The following is a 14,496-nucleotide window of genomic DNA, read 5'->3' as shown; positions in this document are numbered from 1 at the left end:
TCAGATGCAATTGTGGGTGGTTGCGAGGGGGCAGCATAGAACGAAGAACGGATCACAGGTTTAAGCAAGGAGACGTGGAATGAATTATGAATACGGAGAGTGGTTGGAAGCCGCAAACGATAAGTGACTGGACCCAAGCGTTTGCTGACCAAGAAAGGTCCAATAAACTTAGGAGCCAGTCTCATAGATGGGACTCGAAGACGTATGTGACGGGTACTCAGCCAAACACGGTCTCCCGTGTTAAATACTGGAGCAGGACGACGATGCTTATCCGACATCCTATTGGAGGCGGCTGCCGCACGGGACAGCTGAGCATTAGTAGACTTCCAAAGTTCATGAAGTTGTGATGCGAAAAGGTGGGCTGCCGGAGAGGCAATCAAAACTGCAAAGGAAGAGGAGGTCGGGGCTGCTTCCCATAAACGATCTGGAAGGGAGAATTCCCAGTGGCCGAGTGCTTGTGTGAATTGTGTGAAAATTCTGCCCAAGGCAATAGTGAGGACCAATCATCCTGACGATCATTCACAAACAGGCAGATGAATGTCTTCAATTCACGATTGATGCGTTCCGCCTGTCCATTCCCTTGTGGGTGAAAAGCAGTGGTGAAGTCCAACTGTATCCCAAATTTTTTACACAACGCACCCCAGTATTTGGCCGTAAACTGTGGACCTCTGTCTGATGTAATGTGGAGTGGTAGACCATGAAGACGGAACACATGAAGAGCAAACAGTTTTGCTAACTCAAGAGCGGATGGTAGCTTGGGCAGAGGAATAAAATGCGCCATCTTTGAAAATTGGTCGACCACCACCCAAATAATCTGATTGCCAGAAGAAGCAGGGAGGTCCACCACAAAGTCCATGGAGATATGGTTCCAAGGTTCCTGAGGGGGTGGTAGGGGTTGGAGGAGGCCCCAAGGTCGACCAGGTACTGGTTTCTGTTGGGCACATTTTGGACAGGAGTCCACATAAGCCTATCACAACCTCTCAAACGCAAAACGTTTTGCGTTTGAGAGGTTGTGATATTACACATCGTTCTTATTTTTGTTTTACACACTTCTGAGAGAAAGTGGAATAATTATAGAATCCACACTGACACTGTCAGGTTGTGAAGCGGCGAGAGTTGTCTACATGATTAAGACTGAGATTTGGCTTGACAATTGTTGCCACATAAGAGTATGTCTATGTAGTTTCTTTGTCATCAGAAGTCATCCCCTGATGCAGCCTTAATTGGCGAAACTCGGCCGGAGTCAGGCTCTTTACCTAAATATATTAATAAAATCCTTCCACGGTATAAGGTTGTCCCCTTGTTTTATTTGCCTTGGCTACATGGGACCGCCTTCCGATTTGCTTTATTGGACCTTTCTTTGCCTTAGGGCATACTTTGCGGGTATGCTCCACCTCCTGGCACAGGAAGCACCACACTTCCTCTGTGCTGTAGTAGATAGTGTGTGGGGCCCCCTCATGTGGGATAATAAAAGAGTCCTCTACTTCGTCCCTTCCCTGAGGCAGCTTCATGGCCATCTGCAGTCTATAGGACAGGATGAGGCGTATAGTCCTGTGTCTGCACCCCAGGGGTATCACAGTGATGGGAGAGTGAACCTCCCCCAGGGTGTGCAGGTGACCCATTATTACTGCCTCAGGAATATAGGGTGGCACATGTGATAGTACCACCTTGGTTCCAGGGTCAATAGACTTGATGTTAGCAGCATCAGAAGGAGTAGACGATTGTTTGTTTGTTTATGTATTTATTTATTTGAATAATTTATATCCTTCCAATTACTAGGCTCTGCTCTAAGCGAGTTACAATAAAACATCAACAGCATTTAAACAAATAACATAAAAACATACAAGCACAATAAAATTGTAACAAATTTTAACCATTGGAAATAAAGAGAGGAAAAAATTGAACTTAAGGTACACATCTCTTCACCAGATAGTGGAAACCCAAGTGGGCAGCTGGGAAAAGCACACATATGCACTGCAAGCTCCCCAGTACCTGGCCAGCTGCTCAAGGGTCCTAGCAGCCCAGGAGAGTTGTGGTGATTTCTGAAGTCAACCACCGAGGAAGCTGGGAGAAGTATGAAGATCTCCTACAACCTCCCTAGTACCTGGCCAACTGCCTAGGAGCAGAGTGGTAACAGCCCAGGCCCGAGGTGGATTGTGGTGACTTCTGAAGTAAACCATTGAAGCAACTGGGAAAGGTGTGCACATTGTCGGTACTGAAGTCCATACCCTTCATGGCCCTGATCATAGAGGAGATCTCTGGCAAGTGATTGATTATCAGTGGTATTCTACAAGGCTTTTAAAACTATATATACAATACTTGCCTGATGGAAGGAACCCTGTGGACATCCTCTCTAATATTACTACACAAAAAAAGAAATAGAGAACACCTGACAAACTGGAGACCTATATCACTGTTGAGCAATGACTGGAAGATATTAGTTAAAACCCTACTGATTCTTCAATGGCTCCATCCCTTCTTCTCTCTAGAACAGGCTTATAATACAAAAAAGCAGATAGATTGCCAACACCTTGGCCTGTGTCTGGGAACTATTAGTACTAGGAAACCGGAGAGGGATCCCCTTTTATTTACTGTGCTTGGATCAGGAAAAAGGTTTTAATCGAGTTGACCATAGTTACTTTTTAGTGACTCTGACATATTATGGCATCCCTTGGGCAATGAGCACTAAAATATTTTTCTTGTCCCTGAGGTCAATATTCAAAAGCCTTTGTGTGTGTAACTTCCCTATTTGGAAGAGAGATCTAGGATTCGGTTAGGAATCAGACAAGATTGTCCTCTTAGTGCTCTGCATTGTATCTTTTCCATAGATCCTCTTTTAAGAGCAGTTGAGTTACATGAGGCCATTCAATTGATTCCTATTCACCCTGGAGGGAGAGCATCTGCAGGTGTCGTTAGGAGGAAAGCACATCCAAATATTACCTGCTTTGTTTCTAATACCAAGTCAGAGACAGCTCTATAGGAGACTGTAGAAAGTATTGAGAATGTGTCGAAAAAGAAAATGAGTATAGTTAACTCTGATTGGTCCCAATGATCCAGATTCCCATATGGAGATTAGATTTAGCTAACTTCATAAATCTCTGTGTTAGGGGTCTCCTTTAGTGGGATGATCATTCCATAGAAATTAGGAATCAATGATAGAGAGAGGGGAACTGATCAGTCCCAACTTTGTGGAACTCTGCCACCACATATCAGACTTGCCCCAGTCCTACTGTCCTTTAGAAAACTGGCTCTCTGAGGCAACATTTAGCGCCAGCCAGCAGTACAAACCTTACTAAAACTTGGTACATAACCACCGATATCCCATTGCATAATATTAACCCACTGAAACTATTTCCTCAGCCTAATGTAATCATTTTAATTAACCATTGCTCTGCTTCATATCAATCTGTAACGAGAATCTGCATTATACTCAACTAACTATGCTGTACACCCCCCTACTGTTCTAGCTAGATGGAACCTACTGTATAACACTGTACATGACGGCTCTGTCTGTAACACATACCTATATACTGCACACAGTACTACTCCTACTGTACAAAATAGTTCTATCTGTAACATGCTTTGAACTCCCCTGCTGGAAAAGGGTATCATGACAAACAACGATGATGAGGGTTATCTCGATGGCAAAGAGTATGACTTTTTATATATTTAAACTTTGTGTGCCCATTGCCCCAAAACCTGAATGGCCTAATTTATGAAATGCTCTAGAGGTGCAGAATTCAAAAGGTATGGAAGAACATACGGGCCGATACAGTAAAAATCGCGGGAGAGCGGGCAAGCGCGCGCACAGGTCACTCTCCTGTGCACGCGATTCAGTAAATTAATTTATTTAAATTAGAGCCCGCGGTAAAAAGAGGCGCTAGGGACACTAGCGCGTCCCTAGCACCTCTTTTTTGATGGAAGCGGCGGCTGTCAGCGAGTTTGACAGCCGATGCTCAATTTTGCCGGCGTCGATTCTCAAACCCGCTGACAGCCACGGATTCGGAAATTGGATGTCGGCAAAATTGAGCGTCCTGTTTTCAACCCGTGAGCCGCAGGCCCATTTAAAAAATTTTTTTTTTAAAGTTTTAACTATTTGTAACTTTTGGGACCTCCGACTTAATATCGCCATGATATTAAGTCGGAGGGGGTACAGAAAAGCAGTTTTTATTGCTTTTCTGTGCACTTTCCCGGTGCCGGCAGAAATTAACGCCTACCTTTGGGTAGGCGCTAATTTCTGAAAGTAAAATGTGCGGCTTGGCTGCACATTTAACTTTCTGAATCGCGCGGGCATAACTAATAGGGCCATCAACATACATTTGCATGTTGCGGGCGCTATTAGTTTCGGGGGGGTTGGATGCGCATTTTCGACGCGCTATTACCCCTTACTGAATAAGGGGTAAAGCTAGTGCGTCGAAAACGCGCGTCCAACTGCGGGTTAACAGTGCGCTCCGCCAGAGTGCACTGTACTGTATAGGCCTGTTAGTCTATACGCCACAGGAAAAATAAAGTGGTTAAAATATGGTAAAGCTCCTGCTTTTCTGAGCTATTATAATAGCTCAGAAAAGCTATATATATATCTATATATAGATATATATACACACACACACACACCCTTTAACCTAAACCAATGTTTTAGTGTTTTAGCTTTGGATTAAATCAATGTCAATGCGTTTTATGCTGATGGATCATGCTCCTAATTCTAGCCTGAACAAAGGTCTGTCAGACAATGTCTCTGAGATTACAAGGCTGTTGCCCATCCCATGCCCAGGCTTTGATAAGATATCTAACATCCCAGCACTAGTGGATGAAGTAACAGCACTCCCCAGGAGAGAGAGTTGTATGTCCTGATCCTTAAAACTTCCTTTTATGATGACCTGGCTGTGCTTTAGTGCCATCAGGGAAAACAAGCAGAGGTTCTTCATGACTTGGGAGACCACAGGTTCCTGCGGTCTGTGTGGGGTTTCCTGTGGCCGTTGGTACTAGGGAGACTCGGTGTCCATGTGGACATAAGCTTGAGAGTTAATGTTGATAATAATTGCCTCCACCCCACATGAACAGCCCAGGAGGAGACCATGGAGATTCTGTTTTACAGCCGAGCATTTAACAGTGCAGCATGAGAACAGGGCATAAAACAACTGGGGCTATAACCACATGCACCATCTGCCCAGGTGAAATATATTGCACTGGACCGCGCTCAGTAAGCCTCCCTGGGCATGCACACTGTGGTAAATTACTGCTATAGTATGAAATAAAATATGGCTAGACAGATTCACTTCGGTAAGAAGAAAATCCACACTCAGATTTATTAGGTGGCATCCTCAGCTGTGAATATAATTTGGGAACTCAGAAAGGAACATTATACCCTGCAAATCTGTTTGGTGTGCATCCTGAACTAATCTCACAGCTGTACCTTGATGGTAAGAGAGCTCTGGGGTTAATAATGATAATTCTAGGCTTCCATTTGTTTAAGTACAATTCTAAAATGATATAATGTATTGATGATGCTGACTCCATGTTTCCTTCTCATTATCAGGTAAATTTTAAAAGGAGCACACGTGTGCCCTTAAACATGCGTATTGGGCACACGAGCAAAGATAACGCTTAATTTGATATTGTACATGCAAGTACACGCATATCATTTAAAATAGCCCTGCCACATATATGTGTGCAGCCTTTATGCCCATATTGGGAGAGGGAGAGAGAGAGAATCTGACACTCTATATATCTTCCACTGTAAGGGGGCATTTTCAACTCAGGGTGGGTGGTGTTACAAGGACCTACAGACCTTTGCGCCCTAGGCAGACCAATGTAACAACACCCCTCCCCCCCCCCAATCCACCTTGAGTTGAAAGTGCCCCTCTTACAGTGAGAGAGAGATATAGAGTGTCAGATTCTCTCTCTCCCTCTCTCCCCTTCCCCCTCCCCCCCCCCCCCCTTGGTGTTTCAAGACCCCTCTGGCTCAAAATCTCCAGACTTGCGCCTCATCAGGACCAGTAGTAAAGTTACACTGGTAACATGGTACACATTGCCTGGGGCTGTTTTTGCGCAAGCAGCGCTTTTAAAATCTACCTGTACGTATGCTTTGAAAATGATGTAAATATGTAAATATTCTGCTGCCTATAAATAACCTATAAATACCCTGTTATTCCAGTACTGAGACCAAAACACAGCTTTACTATGGTTGACCTAGGAGAAGTGTCCACTGAGTTCTGGGCAAAGCATGCAGCCAGCATGTATATTCTGTTCCGCTTTGGGTGGCTGATCAAGGGCAGATTAGTTCAGAAGTGACACCAGGTTTGACTGCAGCCATGGCAGCTGTTTCAAAGCTCTCCTTGGCTGCCAGCCCTCTCTGATCTCACATATTTTCTCTCCCTTGCCAGAAAGCCTTCTTTGCCCTAATTAAAGCTGCTTTGATACCTGCAGAATCTTAATTGACTGCCAGGGGGCTGGCATGCCAATGCTCCTTTTAAACCAGACAAAAGCACTTTCCTCTCTCTTCTCCTGCCTCACTACCTCCTCTTGGCCGCATGTCAACTGAGTTGTTTATGCAGGAATTAGGCTGCTGATTGCTGCTTCTTCAGTTGCACATCATTTCCTTCTTTAGCACTACTTTGATATATTTTTGTGTTACAGGCATGCACTGCAGTATTAAAGAACTTTATCAGAAGGAGCCAGAAAGTTTTGACTCAGGCTGAAAGCCTAAAGCTAAATGCTCTGCATTGCCACATGGTTAGGGTTACCTTTTCACCCAGGTCAACCCGCAAAGGCTGACCCAGTGTTGGATTTGCCCCATTGCATGTATGGAGTTTTAGTTTTGATTTGCCTATGAAACGCAAAACACCCTGGCCATGTTTTGATAAGGTTCTGCTGCGCACTCTTCTGACCTGAAAATGGGGACACATCAAGACTTAACCAGCCTCCTCAGATTAACCTAGGTAAATAGCAATTAGTGACTTGGGATCTATCCTTGTATTGCAGACAGCTCAAGTCTGACTGCCGACTTCGGAATGGGGGGACAGTAGTTACCCCTCCTCTCTTCAAACATCATGTCCCCCTCCAGAAATCACTTCCTCTCCAGTCTAACCTCTCTCTCTCTCTCCCCTCCACTTCCCATCCCTACTTGCTTGCCTGTTTGTTTGGTACTTCCCTCCTTACCCTTCTGCCAGTAGCACAAGCATTGCTTCTCAGTTCGTTTCAGCCCCTTCTCTTGCTGACCCCATGGCAACAGGAAGCACTTGCCCAGGACACCAGGAGGAGGAAGAAAAGAGAATGGAGCTGCTGGCTTCCCAGCTCTTGGACCTACAGTACAACTCCTCTCAGCCATCTGTAATCGTTACGGGAGCTGGAAGAGGAAAGGTGGGAGGCAGCTCAGACAGCTGAGGGTTCTGGGATGGTTACCAACATTCCGTCTGCAGAGTAAGAACATAAGAGATGCCATGCTGGGTCAGACCAATGGTCCACCAAACCCAGTGGCAGTGAGCAGTCCAGATCACTTAGAAGTACTTGTCAGGTCCCAAATAGGAAAGCCCTTGATGAACACTGAATACAAAAAAATAAAAATACAACAGCAGTACTCGAAACCTATGCTTCCCAACTTTGCCTTCAGGGACCAGCTGAGGGTCCCCGAAGCCAATTTGGGAACCATTGCCCTAAATCAACAGGACTGTCTTTCAGGATTTCAGAAATGAATATTTATAAGATATATTTGCATTTTTGATCCAAGAACCAAGTTCATTTTCATGCTTAGGCTATCCTGAAAACCAACCACATTTGTGGCACTCAAAGACTGCATGGATGTGCTGAAAAATGACTCATCTCAGACAGGCATGTCCTTATTAAAAAAATGGTCTGTATTGACTCCATAATCAAATAGAAAAGAATAAATCACTGTAAGAGAAATGTCCATGTTTGTAAAACATTTAAGAGGGTAACTTTAAAACATGCACAAGCACGCCCATATACACAGCTATATGGATGCCTGTACTATGTACACATTTTATATCATGGACACAAGCGCGCACACACTATATAAAATATGTGTAAGTCTACCCAACAACGTGTTCGCATACCAAAAAATATGCGGCATGTATTTTAAACATAGCTGCATGGAAAGCTTTCAAGATGGCGACCTAAGCAGACGGGTGTGTGAGAGGCTCCCTGCTTTTTCCCTCATTGCTTGCTAATATATGCCTCACACTAAAAGAAAAGCCAGGGTACGATGTGGAGAAAGTTCTTCCACACCATTAGATGACACACAGCCCCGGATAGGAAGCTTCTTCGCCCCGATTCCACCAATATATCCAGGTGTGCAGGTCGCTGAAGGGACGACTCTGGAGCGCGAGCCGTCCTCTCTGACCGGGATATCTTTATCCCCCGGTTTACCAGAAAGACCGGAGCCACCACCCCATGGCAGCAGGAGACCATGGTCCCATCGGAAGGACTCCAAGGAGAGGCAAAAGCGGCTGGACAGACTGTAACAGCATTCGGACTTACCATCTCGGAGCAGCCAGCGAAGGTAAAGCCCCATGGGGAAGTTGGAGGAGAGGGGCTGGACTCTGTTGGAGACCTTGAGCACATGGATGTTGGCAATGGCACCGGCCTAACAGCGGGTGGAGGAGGGGGGAGATGGGATTCGAAAATCCCCAACGCTGTTAAAATTACAAACGCCTTCAGAAATAAGTTTGACTACGATATGAGTAGCTTTACAGTCAATTGAAAAAGGCTATAAATGGATTGACAAGGGAAGTAATTGACGTGAAAAAAACAAGTGAATCTGAATGCTAATGAAATAGTTTCCCAGAACAAAAAAATAGAAAAAATGGAAACTCAAATGATAGAAGTGGACAAAATACAAGCTGCATTAATTCAGAAAGATGGAGAACTGGATAATAGATTGGAAAGGTTGGAGAACAGCCTTAGATCACATAATCTAAGGTTTATAAATTTTCCTGTGATAAGAAATATAGCACCATTGGATCTTTTTAAGTTATATGTTTCTCAAGTATTAAAAATACCTGAGGAAGTAAAGCCATTAATTACAAAGGCTTATTACTTAAATTCAAGTAACAGAAATCAGAAAAATTCCCAACAGCAAGAAGAAATTCCACCTGAATTAATAACACTTCTGGACTCATCTCAAGAATTGATGGTTATGCAGCGGAGACCGTTATTAATTTCATTTGCTTTTCTAATGGACAAGAATAATATTTTCAAGCAGTTCTTTAGATATAGTCAAGCTCTTTTCTTTGGGCAGAAAATTTGGTGTTATCCTGACTTGGTAAAGCAGACACAAATTAGGAGAAAACATTTCCTGAATATGAGGGCTGAAACGCTCCAAAAGAGCGCAGCTTTCAAATTACAATATCCATGTAAATGCTGCTTGCTATACCAAGGTCAAAGATATGTTTTCTTTGAACCTCAACAGTTAAGGTCTTTCTTGGATGCCCACTCCACTCCTAGTTAAACTTGCTGTCTTATGAAATTAGAAAAATATGGTGGAATCTGCTTTGGTTATTCATTAATTAATTTGCATATGTTCTTTGTAATAGCGCTCTTATTTCCTAAGCTCTCCCATATTTCTTTTATTTTATTTAAATACAGAATGTATATCTTAGAATTATATTTCTTTAATTTTTGGTAAATTTCTGATTTCTGTACTTGAAAAGATTACATACAAGAGGATAGTTGTAATTTGTTAAAATGCAATAAATAAAAAACAAGCAAACCCATAGTTGCATAAGGTTTGACTTACCTGCTAAGTGTTGACAACATTTACACGGCTAAGTAGAGCTATTTAAGACTTATCCGGCTATGTAAGATAGTCAAATAAGTAAAAGAAAAGCGCAGCATAGATAGATAAGTAACATAGACAGATAACGAGCATTTGAAGGCATATCCAGCTGTCTTACTTATCTGGATATGTATGTAGTGCTTTTTAAGACTTATCTGTCTAAGTAAAAAATTCTCCAGATAAGCAGCAGACATCTTCTAAGCGCATGTATTTATGCTCTTAATTTTAATAATTTACACGAGGAAAAGTAACTCATGTATTTTCCTTAGCACATATCGGCTTTTACACGTGTCGTTTATCAAACTTTATAATGTGCGTGAAGGAAATTACCAGTTTTACCAATTAGTCCACCAGTTTGTCCAGTCTATCTCTAGGTCATCAAGATCCCACTGGTTCTTCACCCTGCACTTCCCTCACCCCCCCACTTTACTCAGACCGCTCACCCTGTCAGTATTTGCCGATAAAGAATTATAGTCTGACCTACACCTGATAATTAGCAGGTGTAAATATGCACAGGTTTGAAAATAGCACTTTATGAGGTAAATTTTAAGACCCACGCGCGGGCGCACATGTGGGCGCGTTTGCTGCCTCGCGTGCATGGACACGGCGATTTTAAAACATAAACGCGTATATATGCATATACGTGCGTGTTTTTTTTAAATCGGCTATTTGCGCATACATGCGCACACGATTTCATAATGATGGGCGTATGCGTGCGCAAATGCCGCCTCGCTCACGTAAGTGGGGGGGATTTTACTAGGCACGCGCTCCGACGCGATTACCTCTTTTCCCAGTTCATTCCCAGTTCGCCCCAGTAAAGGAGAGAACTTCCTAACCCCCCCCCCCCCCCCCCCGGTAGCTATCTTGCCTCCCTTTTACCCTGCGCCCCGACCCTTAAAACCCTGCTGACTACATGATTTTTGTTTTAAATTTCACAACTTACACACCGTCCTTAGCAGGCGTAAAATTGCGCGGTAGGGAGTCCAGCACATACTTGTGCGTGTAAAAACTTACACGCAGCGTTCATGGTGCAGACCCAGCCTGTCCATGCCTGCCAGTGCCCGCCCAGACCACGCCCACACCCCTCCCCTTTTTGTGAAAACATTTTTTTTGTGCATGTATTGGGAGATTATGCACGTACTCGCGCGGTTTTTAAAATCCGCACAGCGTGTGACGGGACGAGTCAAACGGATATCTCCTGGCTTTGGCATGCGTCGTGGTTTTAAAATTGACCATTTGATGAATAAATGTTGGCCCGCCCTGGAACGCCCCTGGCCTGCCCCTTTTATATATGATATGAGCAAATTTATTTGTGCACCATTTCTTCTGTCTATATGTCTGAGGTTTATAAAATCGCTCTTATGCATACGCATGTGTTCCTTTTTGCACATGCAACTCTTTTAAAATTTACCTTTAAGCAGGCAATTTTCAAAGGAATTACATATGCAAACGTTAGCATTCTACTGGAGCAATTTTCGAAAGCCCATTTACGTGCTTAGAGGGTCACTTTCAAAACTGGTCATGTGCGCCAATATGCCGGTGTGTATATGAGCACATGGCAATTTACTACTATATTTTATCATCTGCACACATATAATATGCAGCACAGCTTATGCCTGCAAGTTTGGACTTATCCAGATAAATACTGATTTATCTGGCTAAGTAGCAGCAAATAGCCGGATAAGTCCGAAAAGCACTACTTAGACAGAAAGTAGCGCTTATCTGGCTAAGTAGGCTTGCTGCTACATGGCTGGATAAATCAGAATTTTGCCAGGTAAGTGCTGCTACTTATCCGGATAAGTTCAAATTTGTCTAAGATGCTACTTAGCCAGAGTGGTAGTTTAGCCAGATAAGTGCGCACAAGCGATTTTACCTGTGTATTTGTTACTATGAATTTTAAAGAGATGCGCTAGTAGACGTTACGCACGTTACTTAGAAGCATTTACACCCGCAAATCGTCTTTCACATGCGTAACTCAGGGGATTTTATAACACACGCGTGGCAATGAAGTAACCAGTTTTGCCAATTAGTCTGCTAGTTCGTCCAGTCCAACTGGAGCTCATGAAGACCCTCCTGGCTCTTCATTCTGCTTTTCCCCCATTTCCCCCAAAACCCCCAGTCAGTAATTTTTTTTCCTTTGGAGATGTTTACGATCAAGTACACCAGATACTGAGAAGGAGTAAATATAAGCAAATAAAAGACTTATGCATGTCACTTTGGCAGGTTTTAAAATAGCAATTTATGTGCGTAATCTTGGCCCTTCCCTGGGACGCCCCTTTTTCACACGTACACATTTGCTCACAGACCCCAGTTTATGCTCCCATTTTGCACTTTTGAAAATACCATATAATCATGTAAGCACCTTTTTACGCAAGCAGCATCATTTGAAAACTCACCTCTTATTGTGAACTAAGGCACATAAAACCTATTGACGATTCAATGGCATATATTGTGGCAATTTTCAAAAGCCCAGGCACCTGCGTAAAGTGCATTTACTCGTGGAAAGCCCAGTTTAAAGCATGTAAAAATCCTTTTGAAAATTACCCTATCTCTAAATCCGAAAATGTGACAAACAACTCAGCAAGTTTTTTTTTTTCAATGCCTCACACGCAAACCCCCCCCCCCAAAAAAAAAAACTCAGAGTTACAATGCCCTGAAAGAGTGAAAGTAAACTCTAACTCATCTCTTGCTGCAGATGATTCTACAACAAATGGACTGCATATTTGTTTTATGGAATATTTTATTATGCCAAATCAAATGCCAATTATGATTTAAAAAAAAACAAACAAAAAACCCCAACAACTAATGAACTGTTCTTCACTTCATCAAGTAGCCAGTCAATACACTTTCCTCAAATTTGAATGAATATATCTAACCTTTCTTCTTTGGATACCCTATCCATCTCTATAGATCAACAAAGACAGTCATAAAGGATACATCTTGACAATGTGCTCCTACCCACAAGCAGGGCCAGTGCTTCCATTAGGCAAACAAGGCAGTCCTGCCAGTGTGAGGTCCAGAGGGGCGCTGTACCAGAGCCAATACTGTCAAAGAACGGGGTGCAGCCCTGGGGCCACTGCTATGGGTAGGAAGGAGTGCTGGGCTGGAGCTATCGCTAATAGAGATGTGCATTCGTTTTTGCTGAATTGGAAAATTGCAACGAAATTGTCCAATTCGGCATGTTTCAGGGAGCCCGAAAAAAATCAGGATTTTCCTGTTTTTTCGCAAAAATTCGTTTTTCCGATTAGTGCACACTAACGGGAGTCAGTGCGCGCTAACTCCCCGTTAGTGCGCGCTAAGTCCTGTTAGTGCGCACTAACAAAAACTAACAAAAAGTAACAAAAACTAACAAAATCTAACGGTTTTTGTTAGTGCGCACTAACAGGACTTAGCGCGCACTAACGGGGAGTTAGCGCGCACTAACTAAAAATCGATTTTTCGCGAAAAAAAAGACCCGAACCGAAAAAAAACGACATTTTCCATTGCGGCCGAAAAACGAAGAACGACACGAACACAAAAAACTATGCACATCTCTAATCGCTAATAAAGAAGCCGGAGGGTGGGTGAATAACCAAAGACTTGCCTAGGGTGCCAGATAGGATTGCACCAGCCCTGCCCACAAAATGGATAATTTTATAACAACGTGGATAACTTTTGTGGCAAATGCATACATATACTGTAAGTTGCACCAGCTTTCAAAGGGAATGTACATGCATACGTTGCCTTTGAAAATTACCCTACCATTAGCACCCGCATAAGTCTCACCTGCTATCCCGGAGCATGTACATTTCCTGCGTGTACTTATGCATTTGAAAATCAGAACGTGTGTGTGTAAGTGAAAGTGCTGCCCCAATCCTGCCCCCAGGAGCACCTCCCCACAGTCGGAATACATTTACATGTGGACAAGACATATGTGTGCAAAGTCTACCTCAACAACAGTATTTTATGTGCAGACGTGTTTGACAATTACTCCCTTAATCAGCTTTTCTAGACCCCCAAAATGTTTAGGTGTATAAACCTCCTTTGGACAAGCATGTATTTGGGTACATAAATTGGATAAGTATTTCCATATGCATTACGGACATTTTTTTTTTATTACAAAAGGTTTCTCATTTAATGAATACATGTTGGTGATTTTTAGGCCTATATGATAGATATTTATGAAGATCCTCTCTTATTATTAAAGACCTAGGACCCAATATTCAGTGGCATTTAGCCGCATAAGTGGCTGCATTTCAATAATTGCCCATGGTCAGCAGCTACTTAGCCAGATAACTATCCAGCTAAATAGCCATTTAAGTAGTCAATGGGATCAGGTATTTCGGGGAAAAGCTATGTATCTGGCTAACTTAGGGGGTCATTTTCTATAGCTTTCGCACGCGATAGCTAGATCGGGGTGGAGTCAGGGCGGAGTCATCACCGGAAGAGGAGGAGTCGGGGTGGCACCGGGGCGGACGCAGCGAAGACATTGCTGACAGCGAAAAGGTAAGGCCCCTTATTGCCGCCAGCAATGCGCCCAAAAGCACCACCTTTCACGATGGCGCTATTGGTTTGCAAAAGCCGGCAGCGATAACACCACGGTGGTGCGATCGCTGCCAGTTTTCGCAGGCCCGCCCTCCGCTTCGCCCCCCCCCTGCCCCCCAGTACCGCGCGATTCACTGAGGCCTGCGATTTTAGAAAATCCAGGCCAAAGTTAGCCCCAT

Source organism: Rhinatrema bivittatum, chromosome 8 (genome assembly GCF_901001135.1).
Source record: "Rhinatrema bivittatum chromosome 8, aRhiBiv1.1, whole genome shotgun sequence".
Classification (NCBI taxonomy): Eukaryota; Metazoa; Chordata; class Amphibia; order Gymnophiona; family Rhinatrematidae; genus Rhinatrema; species Rhinatrema bivittatum.
The sequence above is the reverse complement of the archived record's forward strand: the minus strand, read 5'-3'. Positions refer to the sequence as shown.